This window comes from Pyxicephalus adspersus, chromosome 1 (genome assembly GCF_032062135.1).
Source record: "Pyxicephalus adspersus chromosome 1, UCB_Pads_2.0, whole genome shotgun sequence".
NCBI lineage: Eukaryota > Metazoa > Chordata > Amphibia > Anura > Pyxicephalidae > Pyxicephalus > Pyxicephalus adspersus.
The window spans coordinates 125,897,025-125,913,622 of record NC_092858.1 but is presented as its reverse complement, the minus strand read 5'-3'; the positions used below and the strand labels follow the sequence as shown (position 1 = coordinate 125,913,622).

The 16,598-nt window shown below is 37.4% G+C and overlaps 1 long non-coding RNA gene across 1 annotated transcript; it reads left to right on the top strand.

Moving 5' to 3' along the window:
• Window positions 1-2,047: 2,047 nt before the first annotated feature.
• LOC140322539 (uncharacterized) lies at window positions 2,048-15,211 on the top strand. The gene is made up of 3 exons (XR_011919206.1): window positions 2,048-2,693; window positions 13,174-13,271; window positions 15,095-15,211. It is a non-coding gene; the product is annotated as an uncharacterized lncRNA (long non-coding RNA).
• The last annotated feature ends 1,387 nt before the right edge of the window (window positions 15,212-16,598 follow it).

The window sequence follows — 16,598 nt, the reverse complement described above, 5'->3', positions numbered from 1 at the left end:
AGCCATGGAGGCTCAGACCTTTAGAAAGACTTTGCTCAGGCCTAAGTGGGTTATACAAGCTTACTGTTGGCCTATTATACTAGTGTATATATATATATATATATATATATATATATATATATATATATATATATATGTATACTCTTATATATATTTATATGGGTACATTAACTAAATGGCAATCGAGATAAGTGTTCCTGCTCCTTGATTAGTAGTTTGTAATGGCATATTTTATTTAAAGCTGAACTCCAGGCACTGTATTGCTGTCAACCCAGTTTTGATATATACACAGATCTGCCACACTAAACAACCCTGTCTGGCTGGGAAGAAGATATAATTTTTCTCTTTGGAAGTTAACACTTAGAAATCTTAGAAATCTCCTTCTCAACCCACCCTGTTACTGTAAAAAACTGAAAAATCAATCTCATAACATGAACTCCTTGTCACTTTGTTGACGTCAATCAACCCTAGCATTTTATGACAACTGATTGGCTCTTTGTGGTGTTTTTTCCACACCCAGTCTAAACTTTGTTGTACAGGGTCTACAAAAGACCTGTAACAAATTAAATTCAGGTAATTATAGCACTTGCATTCAATAACACATTTAAGTATGTATAATAAATGTTTTATAACTGGGGTTTAATTTTAAATGTTTATATGTTTGGTATACAATTTACATGCTTTTTTTTACTACTGTAAAAACAATGACCCCGATTTATTAAAGTTCTCCAAGACTGGAGATGATAGACTATCAAGGGTAAACCTGATTGATCCAGCAAACCAGGAATTGATCTAATCCACGATTTAAAATATTTGCCAAATAATAGCAAATGATTTTAAGAAACCCCTTTCCAGGTTGGCTGAATCACTCAGCGTCACTCAGTCTATTTTCTCTAGGCCTGGAAAGCTTTCAAATCAGTCCCAATGTGTTTGTGCAGACATCTCCGACTATTACAAAGTTATATATTTCTCATCTTCTGTATGTTGATGAGGACCTTGCACTTGTGTGCCAACCAAGCTTTCGCCAGACCCTAATGGCCACCTGGCAGACATACAACAGGAAAGGTATTGTGTGCACATTCATGTACTAAACATAGGAATAGTGACAGAAACTGTAAAGCATTAAATTGTAAAATATATATGTGCTCCATGTGTCTTCTGTACTGTGTGTGCTTTATCTGTGTACTCTGCTTGAGAGTATAGTGATCTGTTGTTAACGTTGTCATTGTGTGGTCTGTCTGTATGTTCTGGGTATTGTGTCTGACTACATTTGTTTTGTCTGTGTGTGCACACTCCACTTGTTGTAAGTGGTTTGACAAACAGGCTTTACATCCTAGATGTGCAGTTACTCTAGAGTCTGTGTTTTTCAACCAGGGTACATGATCCTAGGGGAACAAAGCAGAAGTACAGGAAAATATAGAATCATTAAGGAACCTTTTTAGAGAGAGTCCAGCACTAGCGAGAACAGCAGATTAAAAGGGGGTGCATGAACCACAATTGAACGCAGAAGCATCTGGTAATCCTGACAAAAAGCAAAAGGTGTCCTTCTGCAAAGTAAAGCTGAGAGGGGTAAATGTAACACCAAGAGAATGAGATGGAGAATAATCAGTTATAGTGTAACACTGAACAGGTACAGGAATCTGACAGTAAAGAGGGAGTACTATGTAAAGAAGAGAGATCTGTGTACTGAAGGGGTTATTTCACAGGGCTGGTATGAGTACTAGGAAGTAAGATGTGTGAACTGGGAAAAGACCAATTGTTGTGCAGGGGGTGGTTTCTAACCGGTGCTGATCACAAACAGAAATAAAAACCTGATAGAGTTTCTAGCCATTCTTTTTGCTATTCAAAGCAAAATAAAAATGTAGTTGCTTACTCTTGGATTGGAGGCTTTTTGTCAAAGTCAATCGTCAGTAGGACAAAGAAAGTGGTGAATCTTCCAAGCTGGGACAAAGGGTCTAACTCTCACTCGATACACAAGACTAAAAAAGCCTTTTCTTTAAGTAGACTTTAATTCTAGCTATATACATACACAGCATGACCTACGTGAGTCACCCTCTACTAAGTGTATTGTGAAATATCCAGCAAGCCAGCATTTTTCAGCTCCTTCAAGCTTGTGTTTAATTAACAGTTTTGCAAGTCATTATTGCAGTTATCCTAAAATTTGATTTGTCACTTTATTCTTAGTAATGTATTAGCTGCTGCTGTCTTTTGTCCACGTTTCCATTCATGAGTGACTTGTTCGCAAGTTTGTGAATTTACCAGAACATCACATTTAGAGATGTGTAGTATGTTAAAAAAAAATATAAAAGAAACATAGTATGCATAGTGGAAATTAGATATAGAAATCCATCACCTGATCATAAAACGTGTGTTTGCAAATAGTAGTTAGTTATATCCTTTTGTATTTCTTTTGCATTCAACTTTTCAAAAAGATTTTATCATTTTACACCAATGACATAGGTGATGACACTATTGAGAATTGGCATTTTATCTGGAAATTAACTGGCAACTGGTTCTAGAGAATGAATGAAGTGTCTTAGTCATAATAGCTGTTCCATTGTTTGAATGGCTCCTGAGTGTATATAAGAGTCTGCAAGGAATTCCACATTCACTAACTGGCCAGAGGATTATCTCTCTGTCTGCAAACCAGTCCACAAATCTTCACTCACAAGACCCCGGTACCCCACTTTCTTGTAAGTAATGACTTTTATTCACGCAATCTCTGCTCAACAATAGATGATGTAACACAGACATAATACAAACACTTTGTTCAGTTATCAGTTATAAATCAGTTATAAATTGGGCATTGGCAAATTTAGCTGAAGAAGACATAATATCTGATTAATTTTATATAACCAGTTGATAATGAATAATATTATATAATAATATGTTTGTTAACTGCTTTTTATAACTGACATTTATATTTTGCTGCACAACTGTATGTTTATTTTCCTAAGAAACATTTTACGTATTGGTTTTAAATGTATTTATTGTTTTTTTAGGATTATGCTGAGCATTTAGATAGATAGATAGATATTTCTATTTGGGCTATTGTTTTTTAATGGTTTTACTTGGATGACCTTTACAAATCTAGAGAGTAAAACACACCTATTAAATGAAAATGTACAATAATTTTTGGAACATATGTCAGATGCAACTTTTATGTTAACGATGGGTGGCAAATAGATGCCAAAGGATTTTTCATTTTGTTTTGCCAGTCTTAAAATTTACGCAATTGTGCAAAAAGAAAGACCACCATCTGATAGAGCTTTACTGTTTTCTGGATCACTTTCATATTGTACAAGAATATAATTTCTTTGTCAGAAAAAAACTGTAAACATACCTGTATTTTAACAATGTATTTATCTATTCACCTACACGGACTTTATCAATTTGTTAGGTGCAATCAAGTTTTATTACAGTTCTATTTTTCTGCTTGTAAAACCTAATGTTTTAAGGTATAATTAAAGAGACCTTTTCAAGATAGAAACATTGAGATTGCCACTGGTGTTATAATTTGAAAGCATATCCAACCAAAGACCAAAAATGTAATACATTGTAATTTGCCAGTCTTAGGATGTGGTGGATCATTTTTTTTTATTTTTCGTGCACACAAATATATTCAGCAAGTACAGAAAATACCTGTTGATCTTGCTAGGAATGCACTGTCTTTGTCACAATGAGATGAACTGAAAGCCTAGAAAATATTATCTTTGTTCTGTAAACAACTATTTCCTCCCCTGCCATGCCTAATGTAGTGGAGAAAAAGAGCAGAAGACTTGTTTAAAGTCTCAACTGGAAGACAACCATGACTTCCTCAGTATCTAGTGCAGTGAAGTTAACGTAGCTATGCTACGATACAGTTGAGTAAGTGAATGTAACTACCTAGAGACATTAAGAATGTTAATCACAGGATCACTAATTTAAAATAAGAGAAAAAAGACTGACACATAAATCAATATAACACAAGTAAAATAACATAATAATATGATATCTAGTAGTAGTTTTGCATCTTTTTAAGCTTCCACCAATAAAGGAAATATCTTAACATTTATATTTACACAACACTAACTCCTTAATCCAATCACCATAGAGTGTGAAACTGCAAATGTTGATTGTCCAAGTCCAGGAAGTGAGAACATTTGTTGAATGACCCTTTTCTGTTAACATAATTCCATTCTTGATGTTAGCAGATTTGCGTAAGTTTGTTAAACCGATGAATTACATCTTACATTAAGCTGTAAATTGATGTCAAAATGCCAGAGTTAAAATGTTAACACTATTGGTGGAAGACAGATGCTACCGAAAGACCCTCAACCCTCCTCAACCACATATTAGAAAAAAGGGGTTGAAGAACACCATTTAAGGGTCTAAGTGGCCCTGTCCAATTCCCAAGCACCTCCTTCCAACTTGACCCCACAGGAGAGGAGGTCTCTTACCTTGTTTAGTAGGGATCCCAGTATTACCATTCTACCAGCAGACAAGGGGGGTGGCCTGTGGTCATGAACACATTCAATTACCATTTTAAGATGACCACTTTCCTCATGATGCCAATATCTATGAGCCACTAAAAAGGAATCCCATTGTGTAATCAACTGTTTACAACAGATGGAAAAGGTAAGCACCATTGATTGGCCCTAATACTACCATCTTCTGGGAAAGCTAGACCATGCTTATACAAATGCCTGAGGATACACTAGGAGGTTACACCTTCAAGACCATACATCAGAAGCTCATCTCTGTCACATATAATATGGCTAAGTATCTGGCTACTATCCTATCACCCTTAGTTGATAACATGATACACCATATTAAAAGCTCTAGAGAATTAGTCTAGTCAAGACAAAAGAGATACCAGTCAAAAGAGACAATGGTGTCCTATGATGTCACATCCCTGTTTACCCATATACCAACTGCAGAGACTACTGAGACTGTAAAAAACAAGATAGGACTCTTGGTAGTAGAACACACCTCAAGCCAGATCAAATATGTTCCTTGCTGGAACCTTTGTCTTAACACAATTTAAAGAACAAGAATAACTTCTACAAATAGAAACATGGCTGTGCTATGGGATCACCGTTATCTCTGATTGAAGCTAACTTGTTCATGGAGAAGTTGAAGAAGAGAGTCTTAAACTATTTCAGGAGGAAAACCCTATGTCATTAGTTTAGGTACGTGGATGATGCATTGGTAATGATTAAAACATCGGAGATACCAGCTTTTAATGAACACATCACTCAGTGGAGAAAAACATTAAACCTTTACATGGGAGGACCCAAAGGACAACAACCATTGCAGACTGCGTGTTATGTGTCCAGGAGGGAGTGCTTTAGACAGGAAGGGCTACAGGAAACAGACCAGTATCTAATTTATAAATTCCAACCAACCATCGCAACATAAACTGGGGAGCTGAAATGGTACTAAACACAAAATCTAAAGACAAAGAATAAAGACATTTCAGAAAGGCTTTAAAATCTTGAGTCTACCCAGACTGGGCTTTTGTTAAAACATCCACAAAGTCAGCAAAAAATTCTGGACCATCAAAAAGAGGAGAAAAGCAGAAAACAATGAGTAATATAAAAATGCTTTATTTGACCGGAGACTAAAAAAAAACTAGAAAGAACATCACATCACTCATTTCTTTTAGATCCAGCATTACACGGAGACAGAAGCTTGTACATCCAAAAGATTCAAACACAAGCAAAGTAATTTGGTATAGTGAGGAGTGGACAGACCTGTACATCAGGGAGACAAAACAAACTCTCAGAAGAGGGCAAATGCTATAGGAAAAGATTCATCAGTTTTCCCTACATCTAAAGTAAAAAGGGTATTCTTTTCAGGACAGTGAGGTGCATATCTAGGACAAAGATTACAACTTGTTGCAAGAGAATTAGAACCATCTTTGAACAAGGGTAGGGGCCTTTGACACCATCTGTCTTCCATGTATGCATCTGTCTTATGCTAGTTTACCATGTTTACGTTTGCATTTTGACAACAATTTGCCTTCAGCTATGTAACTCATTGGTTTAAAACCTATGCAGACTTTCTGAGACCAAGGATAGGAATGTGTTAATGTTAATAAAAACGGATGGTTCAACAAAGGTCCTTGACAATGAACATCTGCAGTGTAACGTTCCATGGTGATTGGATTAAAGCGCACCTAAACTCAATAAACAAAAAGTCACCAATAGGTAACTAAAAAAATAAATCCCTGGCACCTGGTGTTTTATTTTTTTGTTTAAGTTGTACACTGTATGGTGCAGCACCCCTGCACACAGAGCCAGCCACCTGGGACGATATAACTCCTGCACACACGCAGGAAATACATCATCAGTGCCCATTCAATGTCCAAAGAGAATCACCTGTCTTCACGAAAGTCCACTATGGAGACAGCAGCAAAGCTGGCCCCCTTTCAAGGATGCAGCAATGACAGGTCCTGGACCTGTCAACCCTCCTGGGGCATGTGCCACAATTAACAAGTATGTACCCTAACTGAAAAGTATTTATGAAAGTATGTTCTAATGGCTTATTGAAGGAAAAAAAGTCTTTATTTATACTTAAGTTTGTTTGGTATGTTACTATTGTGCTAAACTTGAGAGGGATGTTATGTCAGAGGTACTTGACAGCTTTACACTAGCAGTTATGGTTGGTGAGTTGGAGGAAACAGTCCAAAGAAATTTTGGGGATTGGCATCTGAAATATTTAATGATTTGTTGTCCTATTTAAGGAATAAATCGAAGCAAGGTGTGACATAATGATTGTGTGTGATTTAGCCTATTATCATATGTTGGGTGGTTATTTTTTATGAACCACTAACTGAAAAGCAGTTTGGTATTGTATATTCTGCCCTGTGTGTCAGATAAGTCCACTCCAACCACATTTTTTAAGTATTCTGATAATATTGCCTATTATTAGGTCACTTTTGCTATGGAACTGTTTAGACCACTGCTACTGTTGGTTAAGGGCTGGCACATGTTGGTAGTCCTTGACCATGGCACTCAGCATCTCACAGATTGGCAGCAAAGCTGCTGCTGATCTGCTACTACTACCAGCATGTGGCCTTTCCATACAGCAGGAAGCCACTGTTATCTGTAAGTTTTACCCCTACAAGTATGTGGCCAACCTTGCTACAGCCTGCTTTGTTCCAGCACTGGAAGATAAAGGTTCTGAGCAGCTTTACCTGCTAGTTGACATAGAAACTCTTCAGTCAATCCCCATCCAGCCTGTCAATCAACAACACCAATTAGCTGTGCTCAGAACGAACAGCCCTTACCTCAGATATAGTTTGACGTATTGTCACAGGCCTCTGTCTTCCTAAATTCCAACATCTTTGAGAACTCCTGAATACCCCAGGAGTCCAAGTGTTCCTAAGAGGTCTTTTCTACGATCCTGTGTCCCCTAGAGTTTGCCACTGCCACTGATAGATTTAAACATTTTTATGTATACACACACATACATACGGGGGCAGTTAAATTTGCTGCCCCTGCACTGCACATTAATCAGACATCAAGTAGGGGTGGACACATTTGTAGCCTTTCTACAGTAACAGAGAAAGTGATGTTATCTGCCTGACAGTGCTATGAAGCAGAGCTGTGTAAGATTAAATAAATAGAAATGCAAATCCTTTGTCAAGCGAAGCCTACTCTAATATATGTTATGTCTACTTGTAGGTGACTTTATGTTTGAATATTCAGACTGAAATATTTCAACTTTTATTACTAAACTTGTACTTTTTGTTAAAAGTCTTACTAATAAAGTACAATCAGTGTACAGCAATACCAAGGAGGAAATGTGGCATGTATATCGGATATACTATTGAGGCCGTTCTCTCTGCTTACTTTGATTTCTCTACCTGAATCTACATCAGAGTATATCTTGTTAGCACACTTCCATTAACAACACCTAATTAACTACCAGCCCTGTGCTAGGCTTTGCTGTAATATAGGGGATCTATTATTAAATACAGATCAGCAACAAACTGTCTGGAGTTCAGCTTTTAAATCACTTCACATTATATTCTCTTTAAGCAATGCTTCAGCAAGGATGTTGAATCCATTCCTATAATACACATTATTATTATTATTATTAAACAGGATTTATATAGCGCCAACATATTACGCAGCGCTGTACATTAAATAGGGATAACCATTAAAGGATAAATCTACAATTATCTACCTGCTATACAGTGTTGGAAATACACAAAAGCAAGCATGTAAAATTTCAATATTTTTAGATAAACAGTAAATGTTATTGAAGCCACGTGACCCAGGTAACTAGGACACTCGCCCCATACTTACCACCCCTTATGTCCTTCCTTACTTCCGCACTCCCTATTTTCCAACCACACCACAACACTAACTGTCTCTTTTTTTTGAGAAATAGCCATTATGACAGAATGTCCCTAAAATGTCAGGGTGAGTGTTACAAAGGCTCCAGGGAATAGAGAGTAGATATGTCTGTGTAGGATTTTAGGAAGAAACCAGGTACTTCAGTGCCCTGGAACCGGCCAAGTAAAGTGAAGGGTGGGTTCCTTGGCCCAACCCTGATTCTGGGGATATATTCACCTGCACTCAGGTGAAAGGAGAGGAGTAGTAGTAATCAGCCAGATGGATTCAGACTGAGAGAAAGCCAGTGTGTTCCAGGCTGAGAGAGAGCCAGAGTGTTCCAGGAAGGAGCAGGAAGGGGTCTGAAAATCAGCTAGTGGGGAATCAAGCTGGAAGGAGGTTGCTGTTTTGTTTTTATGGACTGTGGAAACCCCAGGCTGGGGGTACTACAAGAAAACAGCAAGCTCCTTCCAGCTTGATTCCCCACAAGCTGATTTCAGCCCCCTTCCTGCTCTTCCCTGGAACACTTTTACTCTTTCTCAGCCTGGATCCTTCTGGCTGATTACTACTACTCCTCTCCTTGCACCTTAGTGCAGGTGAATATATCCCCAGAATCAGGGTTGGGCCAAGGAACCCACCCTTCACTTTCCTTGGCCGGCTCCAGGGTCCTAAAGTCCTACACAGACATATCTACTCTCTATTTCATGGAGCCTTTTTTTCACTTACCCTGAAATTTTAGAGACATTCTGTCACACCATATTGACCGCTTTATTGGCACAACCTATTTGAAACATTTTCATAACCAAAACATTTTATTCACAAGCATAATAACATCAACTATAAATAACAATATATAGCCATAAATAACCCCCAAGTAACAATAACAATTACACTTTTCCAAAAACCTGAACCTTTTCAAAACCGTTCCTCCTTCCCGGTTGTGAGCCCTTTGACACACCACTCACCACACTTTACCACCGGAAGGAGCTGCCCAAAAACCACTTCTGTTCTCAGCCACAGAGCCCTCAGGCTTGAGATTGCATATACTACTTGCAGCCCCTCCTTAACACCACCTTAAAGGTGGTCCCAGATAATCATTACGATTTGGAGATCCCACACCTCTGATGATTCTCCCTTCTACCCCACCCATTTAAAGATTTCCTCCGAGGACCCCAACCACAACCCCACCTCTAACCCTTCAGCTAGGCGGGTAGGAGAGAAGCTCTCTCCCTCACTTTCCTAAAACGTCCCCCCACTTCCTCTTTTCTCCATCTTTTAACCCCTACTTTCTACTCCCCATTTTTCAAACTTAAAACCTATGGACTACCTTCTCTATCCTCTCTATGCTTTTCCTAGCCCCCTGGTCATGGCTGCTTACCGCCCACCCACTTTCACTCAGCAGCTCCAGGCTGTTCTGATCTGCTTCACGTAAAGTAATATTTAACACTTTGTCTGATGGCATGCAACAAGATTGAATGAAAAAGAAGGTTGAACAGGGAAGAGGTTCTGAAAGAGTATGCACACGGGGACAGAGGAATTACAGATTTTGAGTTATTTTTGTATGCCAGAAATAGGAAGAATAAACCTTGAGAAGCAATATGTGGCCCAAACTGTAATGTTCATAGCAGGTCAGATGACTTTAGGATTATTATTAACTTGTATTTATATAGCACAAATATATAACACAGTACTTTACGAGGTCCATTGTCATATCACTAATTTTCCCTTAAAGGGGTTCACAAACGAATGTCCCCATCAAAATCATATGTCCTTCACACAGTCTAAAGCCAACTAACCTAACTGAATGAATTGGGATGTGGGAGGAAACCTATGTAAGTACGGGGAGAACATATAAACTCTCTTTGCAGAGAGTGTCCTGGCTGAGATTCAAACCTGGAACCCAGCACTGAAAAGGCAAGACTGCTAATCACTGAGCCAAGTCACAATATTAAACAGATAAGAGACACTTGTTTTCTGTTCTCATTGGCAGCTACAGTCCTATTATCTCTTGTTGGGTTAGATCTGCTGGTTGATAAGCAAATAGCAATGCAGGCATGTTCAAGCACTCATGCTACACTTACATGTAACCTTTTTTAACATGTTCTATAGTACTACAGCAATGCTTGAGCAAAAAAAGGCTGCTGTTGATTCTTTGTGCTTTGAATATTTGATTTCTTATGGTACATTTTTGATTATAGATTCTGCTGTGTGTCTTGAACCGTGTTAAAGTTACCCACCTGCCTAAACTACTACCTACTTAGAATATCAACCTACATGTCCGCTGTCGTCAGTGGGTCTGAATGCCGTGACATAAAACTTAATGCTGGTAAACCCATTTCTCCTTTGGGGGCTCCCAATGAAGAATATGTCTGTCCATGAAAGAAGAAAACTCTCTAGGTCCTTTGATATTTCTTGGCAGGTTTTCAGGAGGATTTGGGTCAAGCAGGACAAGTCATAAGGTCCTCTTACTGTAAAAAAAAATATCCCTGTTATCCAGTGCTTCCATTATGCTACTGAATGTATTATTAACTAGTATTTATATAGTGCCGAAATATTTTGTAGTTTTTCACAGTCCATAGTCATATCACTAACAGTCCCTCCAAGGGGCTCACAATCTAATGTCCCCACCAGAGAACCTGGGAGAAACCCACACAAACATGTGAAGATCATGCACACTCCATGCATAGAATACACATTTTACTATAATTATAATGTAAGAGCCATTTCAGACATGCGGCTGTCTGCAATGTTCTATTACATTCTTAGCCATGCTTCCAAATGCTCCCATTCAACTGTTTGAATGTGGTTGCAGCGGATCACTGTGCGATGCCTGGAAGTTACAAGTTGTTTCTGACCACACAGTTGCTTTTCTTCTTCTCGAAAAAAAAGGCAATTGCAAGAACAATGAGGATAACTGTGTTAACATGCAGTGTAAATTGCTGCTCTTGGGCACATAGTACAAGTTTGCTATGCGCCTGGGAGTGGCTAACCGCTGTTTTACACCACAAAGGTGAAAGGAGCCTCAATGCATACATTTAATACTGTTTTGTTATGAAAGATTGATGTGCAAATATATGATGAGTCTCACTTAACAAAAATGGATACAAATGCTTTAATAGCACTTTTCATGTAAAGATGAAAACTAAACTACAGGTAAAAGTATTTTAGTAATTACCCAAGTTAAACCAACTTACAGCTTCTAATATCTCTTGGAAACTCTGTTGAGACATACCTCCATTGAATTTCTGGGACCACCCATAGTCATCATAGGATGCTGTTAGACCTTTATTCATGCAGCTGATATAAGTTTGTCTTTATATCAGCTTTCTGTAATCCCCTGCACAACAGAACTCACATACCATTCAACTGTCCTTGATTTGGAGGGACTGCCTGTCTTTCCAAATCAAGTTTCTCTATCTACTCTTTCCTCTTCAGTTGGCCATCTTTTTTGTGGATATATACACCTGTAATAGAAAAATGTATTATTTAGCTATAAAAAATGGTATTTAAATTCTTCAATTTACATGCTAATATACAGTTGTAGCTGTGAAAAACATGTTTTATGCATTCATTTTCATACTTTGAGTTAAAAAGTGTCCCTTTTCTTTATCAAAAGTTGGGAGGTTTGGAACATTGGGTATGGATCTGGATCACAGCACTGGTTAAACCGAAATAAAAAATCTTTTGCCAGATAAGAAATACATATTTATGAACCGTATGCGTGTATTTAGCTAATTGCCTGGAGCTGAGATTTAATCACAGAGTAATATTTGAAACATTATAATTCAAATCTCCTTTAACATTAAACATACCTGAATTTTTTCATCAATATACTATAATTAACTTCACATTTATTAATCACAAACCGTATTACCATAGCAAGCATGATTTATCTATTAAGAATATAAGGAATGTGTTCTAGATACCTGCTCTGTAGGATAATATGGAATTTTACTAATTAGATGTATTTGAAAGTAGAAAATGTATGTAACACAAGGAAATAAATCATTAATTACGCATGAACATGACATGACATATCTGATAAAAATATCTTTTATCTGATTACAAATGTATTTATGTTTATGACCTGAATGTTGTAAAGCCTTATATGCAACAATGTACAGTATGACATATATCAGAGATTCCAAGTAAACATGGACACAGGACAGCCTTGGAAAGCCTAACATCAGCCAAGGTAGCCATGAATCCTAAAGCCAAATAAATGGATTGCACAAGGCTGACAAAGCAAACACAATAACGTTTTTTGTACATCTAATATTACTTTGAATGTGAATACATTTTTTTCATACTAGAAATTTAGTGCACTGGTTTATTTCACATCAAAATGTAAAAATATTTATACAATATATAATATTTATATATATTATTATATAGATGTTTTTTAGAGCTCCTTTACCTTTTTGATGAGCCCCAATAGTTAAATTACCTATTATTTAAATATCCCATGAATAACTAACTTTAGGTTTGGTTTACCAAGCTGCACAACAGCATCCTTAACTTTGCTATCACTGAGCATGTAAAATTTATGTAGTATTCCTATTCTTGAAGGAATGTATATTCACCGGGGACATTATAGCTAATTATTCCATTGCTCTATACACTGCACAGCCCTATGAACATGACGTGACATATCTGATAAAAATATCTTTTATCTGATTACAAATGTATTTATGTTTATGACCTGAGTGTTGTAATGGAGTATTTTTTGGAGTCAATAGGTATGACAGATGGAAAATTTAAACCCTTTTTACAATTCAAATCCAGTATATCCCACCACCAGATTTATGGAAGCATACATATTCTTCTGCTTTGTCTTTTATTGTTTTAGAATCAAGAGATGTTCCTGTCACTGAAGTCTGTACAGGTGTTGACCTTTCTAGGAATTTTCTGCTTCAGCTTTCTTCTTGCATCAGCGAACAACGAAAAGTAATGATTTTATTGTAATTAATACATTTTTCATTTTCATATATGCTTCCCATGCATGCAATAATGTGATCATTAATTTTTATAGTAATTATAAAGAAGGTAATATATCTCTCATTGTTTAATTGTAGTCTTGTCAATCAGTAAATTATTGTGGAAATGCAATCCAACTAAACCAAACTGATCTTTATCGGGTGTGTGTCTATGAATCAAATGAATTGATAACCAACATTATAGTCATGCTTGATATTAAAGTACATCATTCGCATGAATACATGAATAAAATAAATGTAATAGTTTTACAGCCCAGAGGTGTATAAAGAAAAGACTGTACTATGTCCGCATCTTCTGGTATTTACTGGGACCATTTATTTACGTGGGACCAGAATGTAACTAATAATTCTGTAAAAACTCTAGGCTATAAATTTTACCCAAATTTTATGTCATTAGGTATTTTTTTTTCAAGGAGATCCTCAACCCCTTTTCTAAGACATGTAGGCACTGACCGGGATCTTTTCCCTAAAGCTACGTACACACGTCAGATTTTTATCGCCCGATAATCGGCATCGGTCAATTATCGGGCGAAAATCTGCCGTGTGTACAGTCGGTGTCGTCCATCGTCCGGACGACCGACCTGCCAGATCCACGGACGATGGACGACAGCCGATCCTAATGAAAGGGAAGGGGAGAGCGCGCAGCAGGGTGCCGCTCCGTCGCTCTCCCCCTCCCCTCTCCATAGAGCATGAACGGTGCTGTATGTACAGCACCGTTCATGCATCGTGCACTCCCTTGTCGTTGAAAGGATCGTGAAAGATCCTTTCCAACGACAAAAATTGCAAGTGTGTACGCAGCTTAACTCTGTGACCATGAAGCAATATCTTCCAAATTGTTGCAATGGGCCTGATTTATTAAAGCTTTCCAAGACTGGAGAAGATACACTTTCATCAGTGCAGCTGGGTGATCCAGTAACCCTGGAATGGATTTCTTAAAAGCCATTTGCTTTTTGTTAGTAAATGTTTTCAGTCCTGGACCAGGTCCATTCCAGGTTTGCTGGATCACACAGGTTCACTGATGAAAATGTATCCTCTCCAAAACGTTAATAAACCAGGCCTAATGACTCTGTATACAACAATAGTTTTTTTCTACAACCAAAAGCAACCATTACCTTCCCCAAATGAGTACCTAACCAGCACAATCCTCCTAAAGTTGTGGGGAAACAAATGTATTCATGGTATATTTCCACTAATTTACTGGAAAGATTAGTATATGATAATAAAGTGAGTCTTTGATTGATTTCTGATTTTAAGGGTTGTTCATAATACACTTTAATATACTTTTCCAATTTTTTAAAAAGAACATATTGCTAATCTATAAAAGTGATTGCAGCACATTTACTAAAACATACACTTTGGGCTCTATTTATAAATAGGGGAATCAGACATCCCCTGATGTGAATTAATTACTGCCATTAAAACACATGGACCTGGAACATTCCCACGAAGGAATGTTCGAGGGAATGTCTGATTGCCTATTTTATAAATAGAGCTCTTAGAATGCAGGGTCTATCTTTTCATACACTGAGAATTATATACAGGGCCACAATTTTTAATCCAGGATATTTAACTTCAAATGTACATTTGGGTACATAAATGGAGGTAAAAAAAACTAAATTCCACCAAATTAGTATGAATAATTCCTTTTATCATGCTAGTGGTGTGTCTAAGCAATTGCATCAGTCCGGACTGATTTGGAGGCATAATGGCAATGTAAGATTTTACAAAATTAAGCTTTTTTTAATTTATTCTACTCTATTTTGTTTATTGTAGAGAGAGATCAGTTGCAGAGACTCAGCTAATGCATGATACAGGAAAGATGATTGAAGAGATAAGTCGACAAAGATGGTTACAAAGTTTACTGGATACCGTTCACAACCCAGGCCGAAGATTGCATTCAATGTTGAGACAAAATAAGTAAATGATCCAGTAATACACTTCCGCAAATTATATGCAATTAAATAAAATGAAAAAAGCATAACAATTTTTGTGAAATTTTACAATCAGTTGGCCAGCTCTGTATACAACAATCATATGTACTGAAATGCAATGTACATCAAATGTAATGTGCACATTTTTCTTCCAACAAATATGTAAAACAACCTTCTGATCACTGGAGTAACATGTTGGCATGTAAATCCACACAACTACATTCTATCACCAATATCAGTGGTCACCAAACTTGTGCCAGAACTCGCCCACTCTCTCAACGCAGGCCTGAGCCTGTGATGGAAGAGTGGGAGGGTTGTGTCCAGAGAAACAACCCGCCCACCACCCTGAGCCTGTGATCCACATGGGGGACATGGTCCGCGGCTCTGGCCTAAGCCGCGGACCACCAAAATTTTCCTACGGACCACACCGGTTGGCAACCCCTGACCCTTTATAGTGGCTCCATTGGTTAAAATTAATATCGTAGAGACTAGCCTAGAAGGTTAGATAGAAGCAATGTTGCATAAATTATTAACCTAATTATGTGACTACTAATGAAACATTTAATTGCCATACTGTGAAGAAAATTAGAAAGCTACTCCTAGTGGCCCCAGGGAACTGGAGTTGTCCACTAATGCAAAAGCTACAATAAACTTTGACAGTTCATTTTTAGTACCAGCCAGGAAACACATTTTGGCACCCGTGTGAGTTACTAGATGATTCAGGCCTTGTAAAATGAACCATAAGACAACTCTGTAAAACAAATTTTTTTATTTTAAATGTTTATTTAAATATTAAATGTTATCTTTTATTTTGTAGACAGAGGTCTGTTGCTGAAGCCCAGCTAATGCATGACAAAGGAAAGACTATTGAAGAAATTACTCGCCAGAGATGGTTACAAGGATTACTGGGAGCTATTCACAACCCTGGCCGGAGAGATGTGTCTCTACTGAGGAACTCACATAGGGAAGTAAATGGAGGGGGCTATGAAGAACAAAAGAAGCCTAGCATCCCTAAAAACGACCAAAACCTGCAATACAGAAACCTAAATACTGCACATAGTAAAACGTCTAAATAAAATTGCTGGGAATTTAGAGATTAGTTTGTTCAGTACTACTACATTGAGTCAATGTTTTGCCTTCATGAAAGCTGATACCATGGTCGTTGTTGGGTTGAGGCTCCCAATGGACTTAGTGTAATGAAAAGCAATTTCATAGTTATATCCACATCAGCTTTTTTGGTAAGCTTAGCATAGTCGCTTTTTTTTCATTTAAAGTCAGTGAATTAAAGTAATATAAAAAGCAAAATTCTAAACATGGATTCAAATGACCATATATTATAAACTTAC